At 50.3% G+C, this 20,952-nt stretch overlaps 1 protein-coding gene across 4 annotated transcripts in view; it reads right to left on the bottom strand.

The window, feature by feature from the left end:
- LOC132385484 (methyl-CpG-binding domain protein 1-like) overlaps positions 1-20,952 on the bottom strand; it is a 237,946-nt gene extending 216,994 nt beyond the window's left edge. For 2 of the 4 annotated variants that reach the window (XM_059957582.1, XM_059957589.1), the window contains exons 1-2: positions 20,801-20,945; positions 16,319-16,401 (exon numbers count right to left, since the gene is read on the bottom strand). The gene's annotated coding sequence lies outside the window, so the exon portion shown is untranslated. Of the gene's footprint in view, positions 1-16,318; positions 16,402-20,800 lie in introns of all 4 variants that reach the window. The other 2 variants (XM_059957579.1, XM_059957588.1) reach the window with 1 other exon arrangement.

Genomic DNA, 20,952 nt, shown 5'->3' with positions numbered 1-20,952 from the left:
TTGTTATCCCTCTCAACCCCATTCCCCCGTAACCTCTGACGCCGACTAATCGAGAACCCATCAAACTCTACATTTTTATTTTGGGGTGGGGGTGCTTTGCAGTACCAGCGACCCCAGGTTCCATTCCCGTTGTTGCTTGCAAGCTCTCCCCATGAACTACACGGGTTTCCTCTGTGAGCTCTGGTTCCCTCCCACAGTCCACGCTATCAATCAGGGCTGGCAACATACAGCAGAAGTGTGGCAGGAGCCGTGGGCTGCCCCAGCTCAATACTCAGACTGTGTGGTTTGCTATGTAAACAACGTACTTCACTGCATGCAGCGATATATGCATGAGAAGTCAGTCTAATCTTTTAGTAAAGCTAATCAGAGGCAAGTTCTTTTTAAATAGATTGTGGTGGGTGTGCAGTACATCCTGCCAGGGGTGGTGATACAGACAGTCACACTAGGGACATTTAAGAAACTTAGACAGACACATGGATGATAGGAAAATGGAGGGTTATACGATAGGGTGCTCTGGTTTCCTCACATAGTCGTACCAGTTGGTAGGTAAACTAGCCATTGTAAGTTGTCCTGTGATTAGGCTAGGGTGAAATCAGGATTGCTGGGCAGCAAGGCTGGAAGAGCCGGTTCCCTGCTGTATCTCAGTGAATAAATAAATAACCCTGTAACCTTTGATACCCCGACTAACCAAGGCTACGTCCACACTACACTGGATAAATCTGTGACCGAAGCTTTTTCTCTTTGTTTTTACCCTCCGTCCACACTAAAACAGCGTTTTTGTCCCCTTGAAATCGCAGCTTTTCAGAAACACTCTCTAGGGTGTGTAGTTTTGAAAACGCTGCTTGGGCAGATCCGGTCACGAAAATAATCACGATCACGATCGAAAATAATAAAGTGATTGGAAAGAGGTGAAGCGCCATTGGTCATTGGAGAAGCGTTAGGCTAGGTCGGTCAACGGACAGAACAATTTTAAAGGATAAAGTGAGAAAGGCTCTGCCCCGATGAAAGCTACAATTATTATTAAGCAACGCAGTGGCTTGATTATTAGGTTTTGGGTTTTTGATCCTCCACATCAACCCGACACGGTGGAGAGCGCACTCGGGAGCGATTTGTCCCAAATCCCGAGAACTTCTGTTCCGAACCTGGCGCTGAAACATACGTTCTTAAGTGTTTTACATGCATAGAAAGGTAAAATATACTACATACCAAGACAAACGCTGAATAATACCGGATGTACCTGTTCCGGCTTACTTAGTAAGAGAACTTCTGACTTTTTCCAATTCTGATGCAAATTCTGGTAGGCGCTTCAGATCCCTCCAGACTAAGACTAATAGGCACTGGAGAAGTTTTTTCCCTACTGCGGTCACTTTGCTGAACAGTTAACTGCCAGTTAACTGTCGGCTAACTATTACTTGGATTGCGCTACTTATATGTATAATCTATATTTTCATTTATATTTATCATCTGTAATGAGCAGAGAGACAACATCTGCCGGAAGTAAATTCCTTGTATGTGTACAGGTACTTGGCGATTAAGTCTGATTCTGATTCTGATTGTGATAACCCACGCACATCCTCCCGTATACTTTAAATCATCTCTAGATTACTTATAATACCTAATACAATGTAAGTGCTATGTATATAGTTGTTATTTTGCATTGTTTAGGGAATAATGAATGACAAGAAAAAAGTCTGTACATGCTCGAACAACAAGTGCTGGAAGAGCGCTTCCAGGTTTTCACAATTCGCAATTGGTTGAATTCGCGCATGCGGGATCTGCGGATAAGGAGGGCCGATTGTACTCACTTTGCCCTGTTTTCTGTCCTTGCTCGTATGAAGGTGGTTTACCTACTTATGGAAGTATTTCTCTGACAATAGATGTGTAACAGCCTAGTGTAACATTGTATGGAAATACAAGATAATATTGATGCAGACATGTTTTACATATTTAACAAGGTACTTTATTAATGCAACAGAGTTAGTCAGTTTTTCAATGTTCGTCATCAGCCGGGTCAATCTGTCCGTGAACTCCCTGTCGGTTGCCTCCATACGCTCCAGTATTTGTTTTTTTTTAGTTTTAAGTTCTCCTGCGCGAGAGCCAACAGCTGCCCGTTGTTTAAATTTTTCGGGTCTGTAACAGAACACACACACATACACACCGTCTTTCACAACGAGATTTGACAGCAAACATGTCGCTTGTTTTCAATAGATGTGTCCCGCACATGCGCAGTAGGAGGTTCGCTGAAATATCCGTTTTAATGTAGACAGAGATATTTTTTAAAAACGCCTAGTGTGGACGCCTATTGATTTTACGCGAAACCGGCATTTTTCAAAATAATCCGGTCTAGTGTGGATGTAGCCCAAGTCAGCAGGTATATCAACCTCTGCTTTAAATACACCTGATGACTTGGCCTCCACAGCCATGTCGAGCATTGAATTCCAGAGACTCACTACCCTCTCACTCGCAGACACCGGTCAGTCCAGTAAAATCATCTCCTCCACAATCTCCATCAGCACAGTTGCACCACAGGGCTGTGTACTTAGCCCCCTGTTCTACTCGCTTTACACCTGTCACTAAGCACAGCTCCAACACCATATACAAGTTTGCCGATGACACCACTGTTGTGGGCTGTATCAAATCGGTGTAGAGGAGGGAGGCAGAAAATTTGGCGGACTGGTGTCATAACAACAGCCTCTCACTCAATGTCAGCAAGACCAGGGAACAGATTGTAGACTTCAGGACAGGAAAAGCAAAAGTCTATAAGCCAGTACTCATCAGAGAATCAGAGGTGGAGGTCAGTAACTTTAAATTCCTGGGTGCCACTATCTCAGAGCACCTGTCCTGGACCCATCATATAACTGTAAAGAAAACACGAGAGTTCCTCTCCTTCCCGACACACTGCAGAGATTCAGCATGATTTCAAAAATCTTGTCAAACTTCTTATACACGTGTGCTGGAAAGCGTGCAGACTGGCTGCATTACGGCCTCGTATGCCTTTAGTGGAGAATTTTACCACATATCACGGGTTAACACCCTCCCAACCACTGAGCACATCTACATGATACGCTGTTGCAGAAAAGCAGCAACCATCATCAAAGATCCTCGCCACCCAGACCGTGCTCTCTTCTCACTGCTGCCATCAGGTAGAAGGTACAGGAGCCTCAGGACTCACACCACCAGGTTCAGGATCAATCACTGCCCCTCAAACCATCAGGCTCTTGAAGAAAATAAGATAACTACGCTCATCCATTGAGATGTTCCCACAACCAATGATCTCACTTTGAGGACTCTTTATCTTGTTATCTCATGCTCTCGTCATTTATCGCTGTTTATTTATATTTGCATTTGCACAGTTTGTTGTTTACTGTTCTGTAGATGTGCTGAGTCTGCCCACAGGAAAAGAATCTCAGGGTTGGTGGTGACGTGCAAATTTCACCTCTTCTGTTCAAAGAAAGGGATGTCTTTCTTTTCTGAGGCTGTGCCCTCCCCCGATCCTAGACTACCTCACTATAGGAAACATCCACTCCATGTCCTCTATCTAGGCTTTTGTTGTATCATGGACCAAAGGTTCTGCAAGCCAGTTCATGACATCAGTGCACTGATGTAGCACACAAAGAAACAGAATGAAGAATTAAGTGTCACAGTTACACAGAAAGTGCACACATGCAGACAGTAAGGTGCAAACCTCATGATGAGGCACAGTATCAGTCGTCAGCCCCTTTTCTTGTGATTGCAAGACCCTGTTGACACTGTTAACGTGGAATGCTGGAAGTCTAATTCACTGACTTACTGGTGGATGGGAGGGAGCGAGGACGGGGCCTCGAGCCACGGCGTCGTCTGCCAAGGAGAGTTGTGTGGGACTCGGTGCGCCCTACAAGATGCGGTGCAACATGGTTCACTCGGCAGGAGACAAGCTGTACTGTGTTCGACTGTAAACTGCTGCGACATTCACAGACTCAGGGACTTGGGAATTTTTTTGTGTGTGACTGTATTTTACTGCTATCTTATATGTGCTATCTGCGCCTTGTGCTGTAAATGAATGTTGGTACTGTGTTTTGCACCTTGGCCCCGGAATAACGCTGTTTCATTTGGCTGTATCTGTGTGTATTCAGTCTCCCTTTGGTCTCCCAAACTCTGAGTACAGGCTTAGAGTATCAAAAGTACATTTAAGCTGGGATGCCCAAGACTTTTATGCAGAGCTGTATTTGACAAGGTGGAGTGAAGAGCGAGCTTGTACATCTGGCGGGAGCAAAGGATGTAGGAAATGATGAGGGTGGTGCATCATGTGACAGGTGGCAGAGGAGTGCCAGGAGCAGGAGGTGGACTGGGCGCAGACACACCCAGCCCCGAGACACCAGATAAGGTCATATGATTCCAAACAATTGGTTTATTGTTCATTACAGAACGTCTCTCTGGTGCTTCTTAATCCCTTTTCCTTTTTCCAACTATGATTCCCCTCTCCCTGCCCCCTTCCCATTCTCAGTCGACAGTAAAGAACTGTATCAGAATCAGGTGTATCATCACTCACATATGTCAAAAATTTTCTTTTTTGCAGTGACAGTACAGTGCAATGCATAAAGTTAATACGGTACAGTCAGCCCTCCTTATCCACGGATTCCACATACATGAATTCAACCAACCGCGAATCGCGAAAACCCCCAAGTGCTCTTCCAGCATTCATTGTTCAAGCATGTACAGACTTTTTTCCTGTCATTAATCCGTAAACAATGCAGTATAACAACTATTTTATAGCATTTACATTGTATTAGGTATTATAAGTAATCTAGAACTGATTTAAAGCATACGGGAGGATGTGCATGGGTTATCATGGATCAGGATCAAAAAAATCGGAAGCTCTCTTACTAAGTAAGTCGGAACAGGTATATTCAGTATTATTTAGCATCAGTTAGTCAAACGTTTGTCCTAATATATTGTATATATTTTACTCTTCTGTGCATATAAAACCCTTAAGAACGTTGTTTCAGCACCGGGCTCGGGAACGGCCCGAGATCGATCCAGTGACAGACCGCTCCCGAGTGCGCTCTCCACCGTGCCGGGTCGATGTGGAGGATCAAAAACCCTGTAATTAAACCACTGCGTTGCTTAGTAATAATTGCAGCTTTCATTGGGGCAGAGCCTTTCTCACTTTATCCTTTAAAATTGTTCCGATCGTTGACTGATGTAGCCTAACGCTTCTCCAATGACCAATGGCTTTTTACCTCTTTCCAATCACTTTATTTTCAATCGTGATTACTTCTGTGAACAGAAACACTGCGGATTCAGAGCTCCGGCGCCGGTCCTAATGGCCACCGCGCTGAGACACGTTAAATAAGGTCTCGGGTTCCACTGGGTCCTAAGGTCCACTGCATTGAGGCAGGTTGAATAAGAGACTTGAGAATCCGCAAGGAGTCCTGGAACCAATCCCTCGCGGATAAGTAGGGCTGACTGTACTGTGCAAAAGTCTTAAGACACCCTCGGTCTATATGTGTGCCTTTTGCACAATACTGAAGATGGTGAAGTTATAGGAGTCCAACCCTCACACAAAAGGTCCACCTATCACTGCCATGTGGAACAATGGAGAGAAAAGTTTTGCCATGCCGCGTATACAGATCGCTTCACAACATTAATGTTCGTACAAAGGACAAACAATAACACAATACAGAATGAAGTGTTACATAGTCAAGTACAGTGCAGGCAGAAAATCAGGTGAAAGAGTCCATCGTATCAGACCGTTCAATAGTTTGATAACTGTGGGTTAGAAGAGAGAATGTCTGGGGTCTTTGATTTTTGCTTTACTGAGACAGCGGGAAGTCAGAGTTCACTGAGGGGAGGCTGGTTTCTGTGATGTGCTGAGCCGTGTCCACAACGCTCTGCGGTTTCTCGCAGTCACGGGCAGAGTGGTTGTTGTACTGAGCCGTGGTTCACGCAAACAAAACGCTTTCTGTGGCTCTTCGGCGAAAATCGTTAATTGTCAATGGGGACACACCGAATTTCTTCAGCCTCTCGAGGAAGCAGAGGCACTGATGAGCTTTCTGAAGGTTGACAGTACATTTATGATCAAAGTACGCATACATTATACGTATACAAAGTACGTATACATTATACAATCTTGAGATTCGTCCCCCGACAAGCAGCCATGAAACAAAGAAACCCAAAATCAAAAACACCCATTGTGCAGAATTCAAAAAACCACATCATGCCCCTAAGAAAACAATAAAAATAACCCATAAAAAAGACCGAACACCCAATGTGTAATGAGAAAAACATCATGCTAATGGTAACCGCAAGCAAGTAGTGTTTCTGAACTGAAGTCTACAAAGAGAGTCCGAGACACATAGTTCAGTGCAGAGACGAGTAAACGTTGTGGAGCAGCAATCTTAATTAGCCCGTACCTCGCCTCGTGCCCCCACACCCTGTCCTTTCAAATCTGGTCCGGAGCTTAACTCTCCAACTGAACATCAGGCCTTGCTGCTTCGAGCAGCGATCTGAACCGGCTCACTCCTCGCCACCCTGCCCGGCAGCTTAAATCTCCACCCAAACGACAAGCTCTGCCGCCTCGATCCGGCCCGTAAACCTCCATGTGACCATCGCACTGAGTGACGTCGATACACTCTGGGGCTTGGATCCCCACGGCTTCTATTCAGCCTGCGTCCAATCCTTCATGCTCTTGGCGACAGGCCTGTCGGCTGTCCTTGCCACGTCGAATTGTCTCCAAGTCCAAAGGGAAGTTACAGACTATTGCTTGCGATGACCGCTTACCAGAAAAAGTGTGAATAGCAAAGTATTTAGTTGTCATCCTTGTTTCGTTAGCTGCCAGCCCCAAGTCTCGGAGGTTCACCAACATATTCTTAAACCATGTCTCTGACGAGTGGACCAAGGCAGACTATTGGCAATATTCACTCAAGGAACTGGAAGCTCTCAATCCTCTTAACCTCGGCACCATTGGCGTAGAAGGAGCATGCTGTGTGGAGGTAACTGAGCTAATGACCGAGGTGCTTAAGAGCCTGTTAGACAGGAATGTAGAGGGAATGATTGGCCTGCCCTGGGGCTGGAGGGTAGGTGGCATGGTGGACGGGAGGGAGGAATGGGGCTTGCCACGTTCTGTCTGGTTGTGATCTGTATTGCTTTGTCGAGCACGGTGTGGAGACACTTGCGGGCTGCCCCCCCAACACATCCTCGGCTGTGTTTGCTGTTAACACAAATGACGTGTCTCAACAAACGCAGGTGTGAGAAGAAAATCTGCAGTGGAAATCCGAAAAGTGCAAGCAGAGTCCGCAGAGGGGAGGCTGGTTTCCCTGATGTACTGAGTCGCGCCCACAACTCTCTCCTGTGGAACCGGTGTAGAAAAAGTCCATCCGCCAGGGGCTGAGTCTCCAACAAGGAAGGGAGTACAAGACATGGGTCCAAATTTGAAATGATTGGCACAAACCCATCAGAAAGAGGGGCACAATTAGGCCATTCAGCCCATCGAGTCTGCTCCACCATTCCACATTGACTATTATTCCCCTCAACCCCATTCTCCCCATAGCCTGACACCCTGACTAATCAAGAACTTATCAAACTCCGCTTTAAGTATATGCAACAATTTGGTCCTCACAGCCACCTGTGGCAATGAATTCCACAGACTTACCACCCCCAGGCTACAGAAATTCCTCACTGTGTCTGTTTTGAAGGGATGCCCCTCTATTCTGAGGCTGTGCTTTCTGGTCCTAGACTTTACCCTCTATTGGCAACGTCCCCCCTCGTCCCCACTCAATCTCAATAGGTTGCAACAAGAGCCCAACCCCAGTGAGTAGAGCCGCTGAATCCCTGCAGCTTTCTGACGTACCAGACTGGTTGACTGAGGCAGTTTCAAGCGGGTCAAGATACATTTTTGAACCATGCGGTTTGGTGGTGGGGGCGATGAGAAACTTGTATGGAAGACAGACTGAACAGCGGGGCAGGCTTTGGGGAGGGGTGCGAAGGAAGTAAGTAGACTACTCATCCTGTCTCCTTGTATGCGAGATGGCAGGGTTATCTTGGGGCTGTCAGAGCAAGGATGGTGTGGTTGGCAAGACCACAGTCGACTGCCCTCCTCTATCTGGAGATAGCATTGCAGACCACAGAAACAGGCCCTTTAGCCCATCTAGCCTGTGCCAAATGGTTATTCTGTCTCGTCCCATCGGCACACACCAAAGCCCTCCACACACACCCCACCCCCATCCATTACTTATCCAAACTTCTCTTTCATGCCAAAATCGAACCCACATCCACCACTCCCACATCACACTCTGAGTGAACTGGTTTCCCCTCAGGTTCCCCTTAAATATTTCAGCTTTCACCATTGTAACCTCTAATCTCACCAAACCTCAGTGAAGGAAGCCTATTGTATACCTCCAAGACCTTGCCCAGTAGGAGGTACCTAATAAAGTGGCCACTGAGTATATTTGCCCATGCCAACCAAGGTCCCTCACAGATCCTAATAAGGATGGATCCAATTTCATTTGGAAATAAATGCTCCTTTACAAAGTTTAAGTAAATGTATCATTGAAGTGCATACACGTCCCTACATACAACTCAGATTCATTCTCTTGTGTGCATATTCAATAAGTCTATAAAATAAGAAAGAGCAGCCAACTTGGGCATTCAACCAGAGTGCAGAAGACAACAAACTGTGCAAATATAAGTAGCAATAACAATAAATAGATAGATAGATAGATAGATAGATAGATAGATAGATAGATAAATAAATAAATAAATAAATAAATAAGCAATAAATACCGAGAAGACAAGATGAAGAGCCTTTGAAAGTGAGTTCAGTGGTTGTGGGAACATTTCAATGATGGGGCAAGTGAAGCTGAGTGACATTATCCCCTTTGGTTCAAGAGCCTGATGCTGAGGGGTAATAATTGTTCCTGAACCTGGTACTGGGAGTCCTGAAGCTTCTGTCCCACCTTCGTGATGACAGCGGTGGGAAGAGGGGTGGCAGGGGTCCTTCAACGATGAATACTGCTTTCTTGCGACGTTTCATGTAGACGTGCTCAACGGTTGCGGGGAGGGCTTTTACTCATGATGGACTGGATCGTATCCACTACTTTTTGGAGGTTTTTCTGTTCGAGGGCATCGGTGCTTCCATACCAGGCTGTGATGCAGCCAGTCAATATACTTTCCACCACACGTTTATAGAAGTTTGTCAAAGTTTTAGATGTCGTGCTGAATCTCTGAAGTACAGGCACTGCCGTGCTTTCTTCATAATTGCACTTGTGTGTTGGGTCCAGGACAGATCCTCCAAAATAATAACAGCTAGGAATTTAAAGTTGCTAACTCCTTCCACCACTTTGATGAGGGCTGGCTCATGGACATCTGGTTTCAATCGTCTGAAGTTCTATAATCAGCTTCTTGGTCTTGCTGACAGAGGACGTTATTACGGAACCACTTAGCCAAGATTTTCAATCTCCCTCCTGTAGGCTGATTCGTTGGCACCTTTGATCCTGCCTACGACAGTAAACAAACTTGTATATGGCATTGGAGCTGTGCTTAGCCACACAGTCATAGGTGAAAAGTGAGTAGAGCAGGGGGCTATACACACAAGTCTTATGGTGCACCTGTGCTGATGGAGATCGTGGAGGAGATGTTTAATGACAATATGGTCTATCTGCAGGAAAATCATTGTAGACACTACCTACCCTTCAAAAATTGCCTTTTCCAAAAGCTCCCTTCTGGAAAGAGGTATAGAGCTACAAAACAAACACTTAACATTTACAGTACAGGCAACCCAGGTTCAATAACCCGTCGCTGCCTGTAAGAAGTTTGTACACTCTCTGCGTGACCGTGTGGGATTTCTCCGGTTTGTTAATCACTGTAAATTGTCCCGCACTCCTCTCGCGCCTTAGTTGGTGCCATAGGCAGCAAAATTGCCGCTTCAGTAGCACTTGTCGCTAGCTTGACACATTCGAACCCTGGAACTTTTTGCCCCAAAGTCCAGTGCAGATGGCACTACACCACCAGTACAGACATGATTAGGCTGGGATTAAATTGGAGTTTGCTGGACGGCTAACCTGTCTCTGAATGTGAACAAAACAAAAGAGCTGGTTGTTGACTTCAGGAGGGCACGGAGCGACCACTCCCCGCTCAACATCGACAGCTCCTCAGTAGAGATTGTTAAGAGCACCAAACTTCTTGGGGTTCACCTGGCAGAGAATCTCACCTGGTCCCTCAACACCAACTCCATAGCCAAGAAAGCCCAGCAGCGTCTCTACTTTCTGCGAAGGCTGGGGAAAGTCCATCTCCTACCCCCCCCATCCTCATCACATTCTACAATGGTTGTATTGAGAGCATCCTGAGCAGCTGCATCACTGCCTGGTTCGGAAATTGTACCATCTTGGATCGCAAGACCCTGCAGCAGACAGTGAGGTCAGCTGAGAAGATCATTGAGGTCTCTGTTTCCGCCATTACAGACATTTACACCACACGCTGCATCCGCAAAGCAAACAGCATTATGAAGGACCCCACGCACCCCTCAAACAAACTCCTCCCTTCTGCCATCTGGGAAAAGGCACCAAGCATTCAGGCTCTCACGATCAGACTATGTAACAGTTTCTTCCCCCAAGCCATCAGACTCCTCAACACCCAGAGTCTGGACTGACACCAACTTACTGCCCTCTACTGTGCCTATTGTCTTACTTATTATTTATTGTAATGCCTGCACTGTTTTGTGCACTTTACACAGTCCTGGGTAGGTTTGTAGTCTAGTGTAGTTTTTTGTGTCGTTTTACGTAGTTCAGTGTAGTTTTTGTACTGCTTCATGTAGTACCATGGTCCTGAAAAACATTATCCCGTTTTTACTGTGTTCTGTACCAGCAGTCATGGTCGAAATGACAATAAAAGTGACTTGACTTGAGAACCCAGAAGGACCCACTCCATGCTGTAGGCTCCACCATCTTAAAAGTTTCTTTCCCCAGACAGTTAATCCAATCAACTATCCTGGTTAGCTTTCTCCCCCACCCAATTCGATTACCTCAGTAACTGCACTGTAAACACTTTGAACGGGTTTTCAGAATGCTGTTTACATTGTAAATATGTGCTGGTATTTATATATTTAAATACATCTTATTCCCCATGCATGGCTCTAAATTTGTTTTGTACAATTCTTTATTCTGTATAATTGTTTAATTTTTTTTGATCAGTAGTGGAAAGGGTGAGCAGTTTCAAGCTCCTGGGTGTCAACATCTCTGAAGATCTATCATAGGCCCAGCATTTGATACAATTACGAAGAAGGGACGTCAGCAGCTATATTTCACTGGGAGCTTGAGCAGACTTGCTATGTCACCGAAGACTAGCAAACTTCTACAGATGAACCGTCGACAGCTTTCTGACTGGTTGCATCACCGTCTGGTACGGTGGGGCCACCGCAGAGGATTGGAAAAAGCTGTAGAGGGCTGCAAGCTCAGTCAGCTCGATTGTGGACACTGGCTTCCCCACCATCGAGGACACCTTCAAAAGGCGATGCCTTGAAAAGGCAGCACCATTAAGGAACTCTGCCACCGAAAATGCTCCCTATTCATCAGGGAGGAGGTACACAAGTCTGAAGACGCACACAATGTTCCAAGAACAGCCTTTTCCCTCTGCCATCAGATTTATAAACAGAAACGAACCCATGAATGCTACCTCACTATTTGTGCACTGCTAGTTTGATTTTAACACATTTTTATTATAATTTATAGCATTTCTTATGTCTTGCACTGTACCGCTGCCGCAAAACAAACCTTACAACGTATGTGACACCAAAGCAGATCCTGATTTTAATTTTACTTCACGCTGTGCCAGCATACCACAGCAATTTTCGAACACACACAAATATTCGCCCAGCGGCCACTTTATTAGGCACTCCCGCTCATTCGTGCAAATATATAATCAGCTAATTGTGTGGCAGCAACTCAATGCATTAAAGCATGCAGACACGGTCAAGAGGTTCAGTTGTTGTTCAGCCCCAGCATCAGAATGGGGAATGAAATGTGATCTAAGCGATTTTGACCGTGGAACAATTGTTGATGCCAGATGGGGTGGTTTCAGCATCTCAGATAGTAGTGGGAGTTTCATGCAGAAGTCTCCAGGGTTTACAGAGAATGGTGCGAGAAACAAAAAAGATAAAAATCCAGTGAGCGGCGATTCAGTGGGCGAAAACGCCTTGTTGATGAGAGAGGTCAGAGGAGAGTGGCCAGACTGGTTCAAGCCGACAGGAAGGCGACAGTAACTCGAATAACCACATGTTACAACAGTGGTGTGCAGAAGAGCACCTCTGAACACCCAACAGGTCGAAGTGAGTGACCACAGCAACATAAGACCACAAATATATACCCAGTGGCTACTTCATTGGGGGGGGGGGGGGGGAGCTAATAAAATGGCCACTGAGTGTAGTTAAGAACCTTGAAGTGGATGGGCTAAGCAGCAGAAGTCCACGAACAAGTAAAGGAACACATGTCCTGTCTGTGGTAAAGTGGCTACTGAATGCACGTCAGTGATATTACACCTCACGTTGATATTATTGGTTCCTTAAAGTTGTTATAGCTGGGGGTGGTATTGGGGACAAGCTCCCACTATCTTCTAAATGCTCCCAACAGCGTGTCTGAAATAGCCTCTGACAACCAAGTCCAGGCCCTGGCACTCATGTTCAGCTCAGCGACTAGGCCCGGCGGAACCATTTCTACCGACAGTGCCTTAAAACCAGTCACTTGTCAGCCATGGTTGACAGCTCATCCAGGAGAAAAACTTTGATCTTGAACAACCACTGCCTTGTGACATCATCACATACTCATGGGGACAGCTTCAAGAGAGAACCCCTGACCCTGAGGGATTTGGGGGGGCGGGGTGGAAGGACTGAGACTGCTGCAGAGACAGGATCCACACCACAGACCGGGCAAGAGATCTGAAACCACCTGAAAAAGAGCAGAGACGAAGGAAGGAAGTGGGAGATGGCCGATGGAAGGGCGTGAACCATCGGCACTGTAACCCTCCCTTCCCTCTGTTCCGCAGCACAACAGGACCTGGGTGTGTGAGAGAACTGATGGGGAATTCCGCAGGACGATTCGCCAGGGCACTGTCCAAAGACAAGATGCTCAGATCCGCTGGCTGTGGAAGGGAAGGCACTGACTCCCAAAGAATCCTGTTCATTCTGAGCAGTTTGCGGGGAGGAAAGAATTCAAAGAGCGAGAAAGTGACATGAGGTTGGAGGCCAGTAGGGGAATTCTAGCCCTAATGAGTGGTGTCAGGGAAGATTGCAGGAGGGGTCTCGAGGGTTACAACAGGGGTCACAGAGATTGGAGTCAGGGGTTCAGACAATGTAAAAAAAAATTAAAGGAGAGTAAAAGACTGAGAGATGCAGCAAGTCTCTGAGCTCACTTTCTCTGTGCACATGGCGTGTGTGTGTGTGTGTGTGTGTGTGTGTGTGTGTGTGTGTGTGCGTGTGTGTGTGCGTGCGTCTGTCTCTCTCTCTCTCTGTGGAAGTGTTTCTGTGTGCGTGCCCCTGCACGTATCTGTGCGTGTAAGCGTCCTTGTGCGTGCATCCGTCTGTGTGTTTTTTGCTTCTCGATTTCTGTGTCTTATGTACATGTCTGCGCCTGTCTGCCGGCCTGTGTCCATGCCTGTGTGTGCCTCAGCGTGTCTGTGAGCACGTCTGTTCTTCTGTGGGTACAATTGGAGGGAAGGCAGCTAGTCAGCAAGATGGTAATGCCCTAGGGACAGGAAGCAGGAAATGCCTGTGTGTGAGTGTGAGTGTGAGTGAGAGAGACACAAACACACACACACACAGACACGCAGCGCGTGACCTGAGCCTCCCCAGATGGGCTGTTCACCAAGCTCCCGACCGCAGCCTCCCACAGCAAACAGCCCGAGCACTGGGCTCTTTACTACACGGAACTGCCTGCAGGGCTGCTGGGGGGAGCAGTGTTCAAGGAAGGAATCAGTGCAAGCCACCTCTCTGTGTATGCACGCTGGCCTCCCGGTGCACACGCCCTCTGTCTGCACACACCCAGTCGTGCAACCAACTGACCTCACGTAGGAACGCAGTCCCATTTGCTAGCAGGGCCGAAAGCGGCCGCTGTGGTTCCCCGCCCAGTAAGGCTTTGCAGTGTCGTTGGTAACTGGAGCAGACAGAGGAAATGCACACACTCACGGCAAGAAAGTGCGATCCCCTTACAGAGAACGGTGGGAAATGCAGCCGGGTCATTGACGCTATAAAGCATTAGACTTTAAAGTCAGAGTGGAGGAAATCAGAAGCGAAGTTAGATCGATCTAAGCACTGGGGCGATTTGGAATGATCACATACGGGCCGGAACATGGTGCCGGGGTCCAGACCCAGAGCGTATCGATGCGTCAGGGACCGGGTCCTAGAGTGAGGAACGACCCGAGTTTGGGCAATTTAAAAGGCCGGGTGTCGGGAAGCAGAGGCAAGGATCGGGCCAGTTTGGTTTGCTGCTTCAGGACGTTTATTCCACTGTGCGCTGAACTGAGCCTGCTCTGCGATTCGTGTCCGAGGACCCACTGCCGTTCGAAATGCTGTTCGCTTACTTTTACTGCTTGTTTGTCTTTCTCTCCCACTCGACACACTGGGTGTGTCTTTTTTTTAAATGAGTTCTTTTGGGTTTACTGTTTCATGGCTGCCTGTAAGGAGACAAATCTCAAGGGTGTACAAGGTATACATTCTTTGATAACAAAAGTACTTTGAACGTTTTGTTTGCACATTCGCCCCATGAACGTCTGTGTGACTGTCCTCCAGTTTCCTCGCACATTCCAAGACATAGGTAGGGGTTAGAATTGTCGGTATGCTCTGCAGGCCCCACATCCTAATCACCGGACAACTTTACAACAGATTGTGGGCATGCCATGAGATAAACAGAAAAAGTCCACAGATCCTGGAGCTCCAAAAGAGCAGACACAAAACCCCAGAGGGACTCAGCAGAGTCAGGCAGCCTCTATGGAAATTAATAAACAGTCGACGCTTCGAGCCGTGACCCTCCATCAGGACTGGAAAGGAAGTGGGTCAAGACGCCAAAATAAAAAGATGAGGAGGGGGGAGAAGGATTAGGGAGAAGGTGACAGGTGAAGCCAGGTGGGTGGGAAAGGCAAGGGCTAGAGAGGAAGGAATCCAACAGGAACGGAGAATGGACCAGAGGAGGAGGGGACCCGGGGGAGGTGACAGAATAGGTAAAAGGTCAGAGCGGGGAACAGAAGAAGAGGGGTGGGGAGGGATTTTTTTTTATTAACTGGAAGGAGAAATCAATATTCATGCCATCAGGTTGGAGGCTACCCAGACAGAATATAAAGTGTAGCTCCTCACCTTTTTATTCTGGCATCTTCTCCCTTTCCGATCCTGATGGAGGGTCTCGGCCTGAAACGTTAACCCTTTATTTAGATGCTGTCTGATCTGCTGAGTTCCTCCAGCATTTTGTGCGTGTTGTTTATGAATCCGTTTTCTACTTTCCTCAATCTTCTACTGCAAGGAGGAAACCAGCATGCACAACTGCATCCCTCGTACTCCACAGCTTCTGGTACCTGACCTAAGATCATAGCCATGGGAGCAGAAACAGGCCATTTGGCCCATCCAGTCTGCTCCGCCATTTCATCATGGCTGATCCATTTTCCCCTCACAGCCCCAGTCTCCAGTCTTCCCTTCATGGCCTGACTAATCAAGAATCTCTGTCTGAAATATACCTAATGACTCAGCCTCCACAGCTGCCTGCGGCAACGAATTCCACAGATCCACCGCCCTCTGGCTAAAAAAATTGCTCATCTCCTTTCTAAAAGCTCTATCCTCTGGTCTTAGACTCCCTCACCAGAAGAAACATCCTCTCCATCGAGATCTTTCACCATTTGATAGGTTCCAATTAGGCCGCCCCTCATTCTTCTGAATTCCAGTGAGTGCAGGCCCAGAGCCATCAAACGCTCTTCACTTGATAAGCTGTTCAATCTCAGTCATTTTTGTGAACCTCCTTTGAACCCTAGTCAGTTTCAGCACATCCTTTCTTAGATAAGGCACCCGAAACTGCTCACCACCCTCCAGATGAGGCCTCACCAGTGCTTTAACATTACACCCTTGTTTTTTATATTCTAATCCTCTCAAAATGAATGCTAACTTCGTATTCCTCATCACCAACTCAACCTGCAAATTACCTCTTAGGGAATCCAGCACAAAGACACCCAAATCCCTTTGCACCTCAGATTTTTGTATTTTCACTCCTGAGCCGGGCCCCAATGCCCTCGGTCACCCAGGATTCCTTATTCCTGGCAGACTGGCCCTGCACACAGACATGAAGGGACAGTCCTCGAACTCTTGACATCTCACCTTTAAGAGCCTCGCACTTGCCAGACGACCCTCTGGCTGCTATCAACACATTCCAAGTAACGGCAGCAAGTTCCTCTGCGACACTGTTAACATCAGAATCAGATTTAGTGTCTGATTAAATCTGTTAGCTTTACGGCAGCAGTACAATACATCACAAATTCATATCGAAATCGGATGTCAGATTCAGGAAGAAGCTGTTCCTGAATCACTGGGTGTGTGCCTTCAGGCTCCTGTACCTCCTCCCTGATGGGAACAGTGGGAAGGGGGCCTGTCCTGGGTGCTGGGGATCCTTTATGAAGGACGTCACCTTGCTAAGGCACCGCTCCTTAAACATTTTGCCCTTTTCACGATCTAGAATTGCAACCCGAGGACCGGACTGGTCCCTTTCCAGCTGTCATTTGAAACGGCGCACACCTTGTGCCAGCACCACAAGGACAGTGACACGTGCGGGCTGCACCCGGATCACGTTGGCCGTTGATGCAGGACGGCACACTGCACTGTACACCTCGACGCTCTGACGTACGCGCGTTAAAGAAACCCCGGAAGCAGAAGAGATTTAATTTGCAATATTGTTCCACACAGGCATGGTGGGCCGAACCCTCGGGAGCTTGGTAGCCTGGACAGGCGGAATCACCCGCACCAGAAACACAGCAACATTTAATGGCACCGCCCCCCCCCCCCCCCCCCCCCGCAGCACAAGCCCTGGGCTGTGCTGGTCGTTGACGCAGAAGACGCAGTTCACTGTATGCTTTGATGGACGTGTGATAAATAGAGATAATCCTTTAAAAACTGCAGGAGAAGTTCTGCTGATGCTGGAAATCCAAAGCTACACACCCACACTCAGCATGAGTGCAAATGGAAAAGGGTCGATGTTTCGGTCCCTTTTTCAGGACCTGAAAAGCAGTGGAGGGGGGGGGCAAACACCCAAACAAAAAAGTGTGGGCGAGTTGGGAAAACCTGCTTGAGGCTTGGAATGGGAGGTGGTGGGGGGGTTGGGGGAAGAAGGTGGAGTGTGAAGGTTGCTACCCATCGATTCTCAATGCGAAGAGTCTGTCACTGCTGAGTAAACAGCGTCACTTGCAGAAGCCAGTGGGACGGTGAACCAACTCTGTCGTAGCTGAGTTAAAAGGGCAGCCAGATTACACAAGGCCGCAAGGAGACAGGCCCTTCTGCCCACTGAGCCAGTGCTGACCCATCTACACCAATCCCATATTATTCCCCCGACTTTCCCACCAACTCCTCCACCCCACAAGGATGGGAATTGATAACGCCAGCTAACTTGCACGTTCGTGGGAGGGAACAAGAGAGACTAGGGGAAGGCCAATGGAGATTACAAACTGAGCCACTGTGCTGTCCATCTGGTTTAGGGCCAGAGAAGGAAACTTCCCTCAGCACGGCAGCGATACTAGCAAACGTGGCCAACACGGAAACCACACCACCCAGAAAACCCATTCCAGTACGAGGGGAGGGTGCCAGGAGACAGAGAGAAAGCCAGCCAGAGACAGATGTGCACATGGGGGTTAGGACAAGTACACGTGCAACACCGGGGAGAGACATAAAGCGAAACATTGGACAAGGTCAAAGATGAGACAAGGCAGCTTTCCTTGCCTTCGCAGACAGCCCAGGAATGTTTGAGCTCAGTACACAGCGCTGGGCGTTCATACAGATGACGGGAGGGACCGGGCACGTCATCTCACTCATTTAACCCCGACGAGGGTTGTGTCTGCACGCAAACGTCCAGCTGAGTCTGTCGGCTCACATTTCACACACCATCTCACACTCAATCCTCTTTGCTCAAAAACACAGTTCACTGCCACTCGTGGTGGGGGGGGATGCGACTGGGGGGGGGATGCGACTGGGGGGGGGGATGCGACTGGGGGGGGGATGCGACTGGGGGGGGGATGCGACTGGGGGGGGGATGCGACTGGGGGGGGATGCGACTGGGGGGGGATGCGACTGGGGGGGGATGCGACTGGGGGGGGATGCGACTGGGGGGGGATGCGACTGGGGGGGGATGCGACTGGGGGGGGATGCGACTGGGGGGGGATGCGACTGGGGGGGGATGCGACTGGGGGGGGATGCGACTGGGGGGGATGCGACTGGGGGGGATGCGACTGGGGGGGATGCGACTGGGGGGGATGCGACTGGGGGGGGATGCGACTGGGGGGGGGATGCGACTGGGGGGGGATGCGACTGGGGGGGGATGCGACTGGGGGGGGATGCGACTGGGGGGGGATGCGACTGGGGGGGATGCGACTGGGGGGGATGCGACTGGGGGGGATGCGACTGGGGGGGATGCGACTGGGGGGGATGCGACTGGGGGGGATGCGACTGGGGGGGATGCGACTGGGGGGGATGCGACTGGGGGGGATGCGACTGGGGGGGATGCGACTGGGGGGGATGCGACTGGGGGGGATGCGACTGGGGGGGATGCGACTGGGGGGGATGCGACTGGGGGGGATGCGACTGGGGGGGATGCGACTGGGGGGGATGCGACTGGGGGGGATGCGACTGGGGGGGATGCGACTGGGGGGGATGCGACTGGGGGGGATGCGACTGGGGGGGATGCGACTGGGGGGGATGCGACTGGGGGGGATGCGACTGGGGGGGATGCGACTGGGGGGGATGCGACTGGGGGGGATGCGACTGGGGGGGATGCGACTGGGGGGGATGCGACTGGGGGGGATGCGACTGGGGGGGATGCGACTGGGGGGGATGCGACTGGGGGGGATGCGACTGGGGGGGATGCGACTGGGGGGGATGCGACTGGGGGGGATGCGACTGGGGGGGATGCGACTGGGGGGGATGCGACTGGGGGGGATGCGACTGGGGGGGATGCGACTGGGGGGGATGCGACTGGGGGGGATGCGACTGGGGGGGATGCGACTGGGGGGGATGCGACTGGGGGGGATGCGACTGGGGGGGATGCGACTGGGGGGGATGCGACTGGGGGGGATGCGACTGGGGGGGATGCGACTGGGGGGGATGCGACTGGGGGGGATGCGACTGGGGGGGATGCGACTGGGGGGGATGCGACTGGGGGGGATGCGACTGGGGGGGATGCGACTGGGGGGGATGCGACTGGGGGGGATGCGACTGGGGGGGATGCGACTGGGGGGGATGCGACTGGGGGGGATGCGACTGGGGGGGATGCGACTGGGGGGGATGCGACTGGGGGGGATGCGACTGGGGGGGATGCGACTGGGGGGGATGCGACTGGGGGGGATGCGACTGGGGGGGATGCGACTGGGGGGGATGCGACTGGGGGGGATGCGACTGGGGGGGATGCGACTGGGGGGGATGCGACTGGGGGGGATGCGACTGGGGGGGATGCGACTGGGGGGGATGCGACTGGGGGGGATGCGACTGGGGGGGATGCGACTGGGGGGGATGCGACTGGGGGGGATGCGACTGGGGGGGATGCGACTGGGGGGGATGCGACTGGGGGGGATGCGACTGGGGGGGATGCGACTGGGGGGGATGCGACTGGGGGGGATGCGACTGGGGGGGATGCGACTGGGGGGGATGCGACTGGGGCTTGTGACTAGGAAGGGGAAGGATGCAACTGTTTGTGCTGTTTTGAGCTAATAACTTTTATTTGCTATTCATCATTACTATGCAGTGCTGGACTCATCGGGATTATAGGTGCACCCGGGTAATAATCTCAACTGAAGTGAACTGAGACATGTAGGAGGCGTAGGCTGGGGCAAGAGGAGTGGGATTGGGCAGAGGGTGGGCAATAGAAGGGAAGGGCTGCGGAGGAGTAAGTTGGGGGGGGAGGACGAGGTGGGCAGGTGCGGGAAGGGCAGGAATCTGGAAGCTAAGTCCGTAGTTGCCCTTTTTTAACTAGTCTCAGGTCACTCCCGGTCTCATGCCATCTCCAGCGGTGAATCCCACTCTCGCAGCCCATCACCGACCGGCGCCCTCTCAACTCCCCACACTTTTCCACCCACCGGCAAGATCCCACGGGTTCTCGCTTCAGCCCAACAGCAGAAAGTCCGCGCGAACGCGCAGGCGAATTAACAAAAGAGGAGCGGGGTGAGGGGCGGAGATCGCAGCCGGCAAAAAAACAAAGTGAATACGCGCCGCGGCGATTAAAAGTCAACACTTTGAAGAAGTGGCGAGACTCGCAAATGCAAACACGAGGCTCCGAGCCGAAGCGGGTCGCGTCTGCGACATGTTGGGGAGCGGGTTCCCGACACGGAGGGACACGGGTGGGGGTAGGGTACTTTGCGGGTAATTTAACAAGCCGAGTTTGCATCGGTGCAACGCACCAATGCATCTATTGCAAAGAGTTTTTGCATCGGTGCATATGACGCGCAGAGTTTGCACCTGTGCACCGGCGCCGGCTGCAACGGAGCGTGCATCGCAATAGGATTGCGACCAGACCCCGGGAGAGAGTGCGGGTCAGAGGTCGCGGGACTCCCCGGACAACGGTCAAAGGGAACGGATGGACGCCGTATGTGTCCGCTGACTGCTTACCTCACGCCGGCCGGCCGCCAGCGCCGCTCACCGAGTTGCGGGGAGCACCGGCTGCGGAGGTGAGTGGCGAACCCCGCTCCGGTCCGGTTGTCGCGTCCCGGCTACGGCCCCCGCCGACCTGCCCTGACGTGATCACACGTGACCCCGAACGC

Source organism: Hypanus sabinus (genome assembly GCF_030144855.1).
Source record: "Hypanus sabinus isolate sHypSab1 chromosome 24 unlocalized genomic scaffold, sHypSab1.hap1 SUPER_24_unloc_20, whole genome shotgun sequence".
Lineage (NCBI taxonomy): Eukaryota > Metazoa > Chordata > Chondrichthyes > Myliobatiformes > Dasyatidae > Hypanus > Hypanus sabinus.
This window is presented reverse-complemented; position numbering and strand designations above follow the sequence as displayed.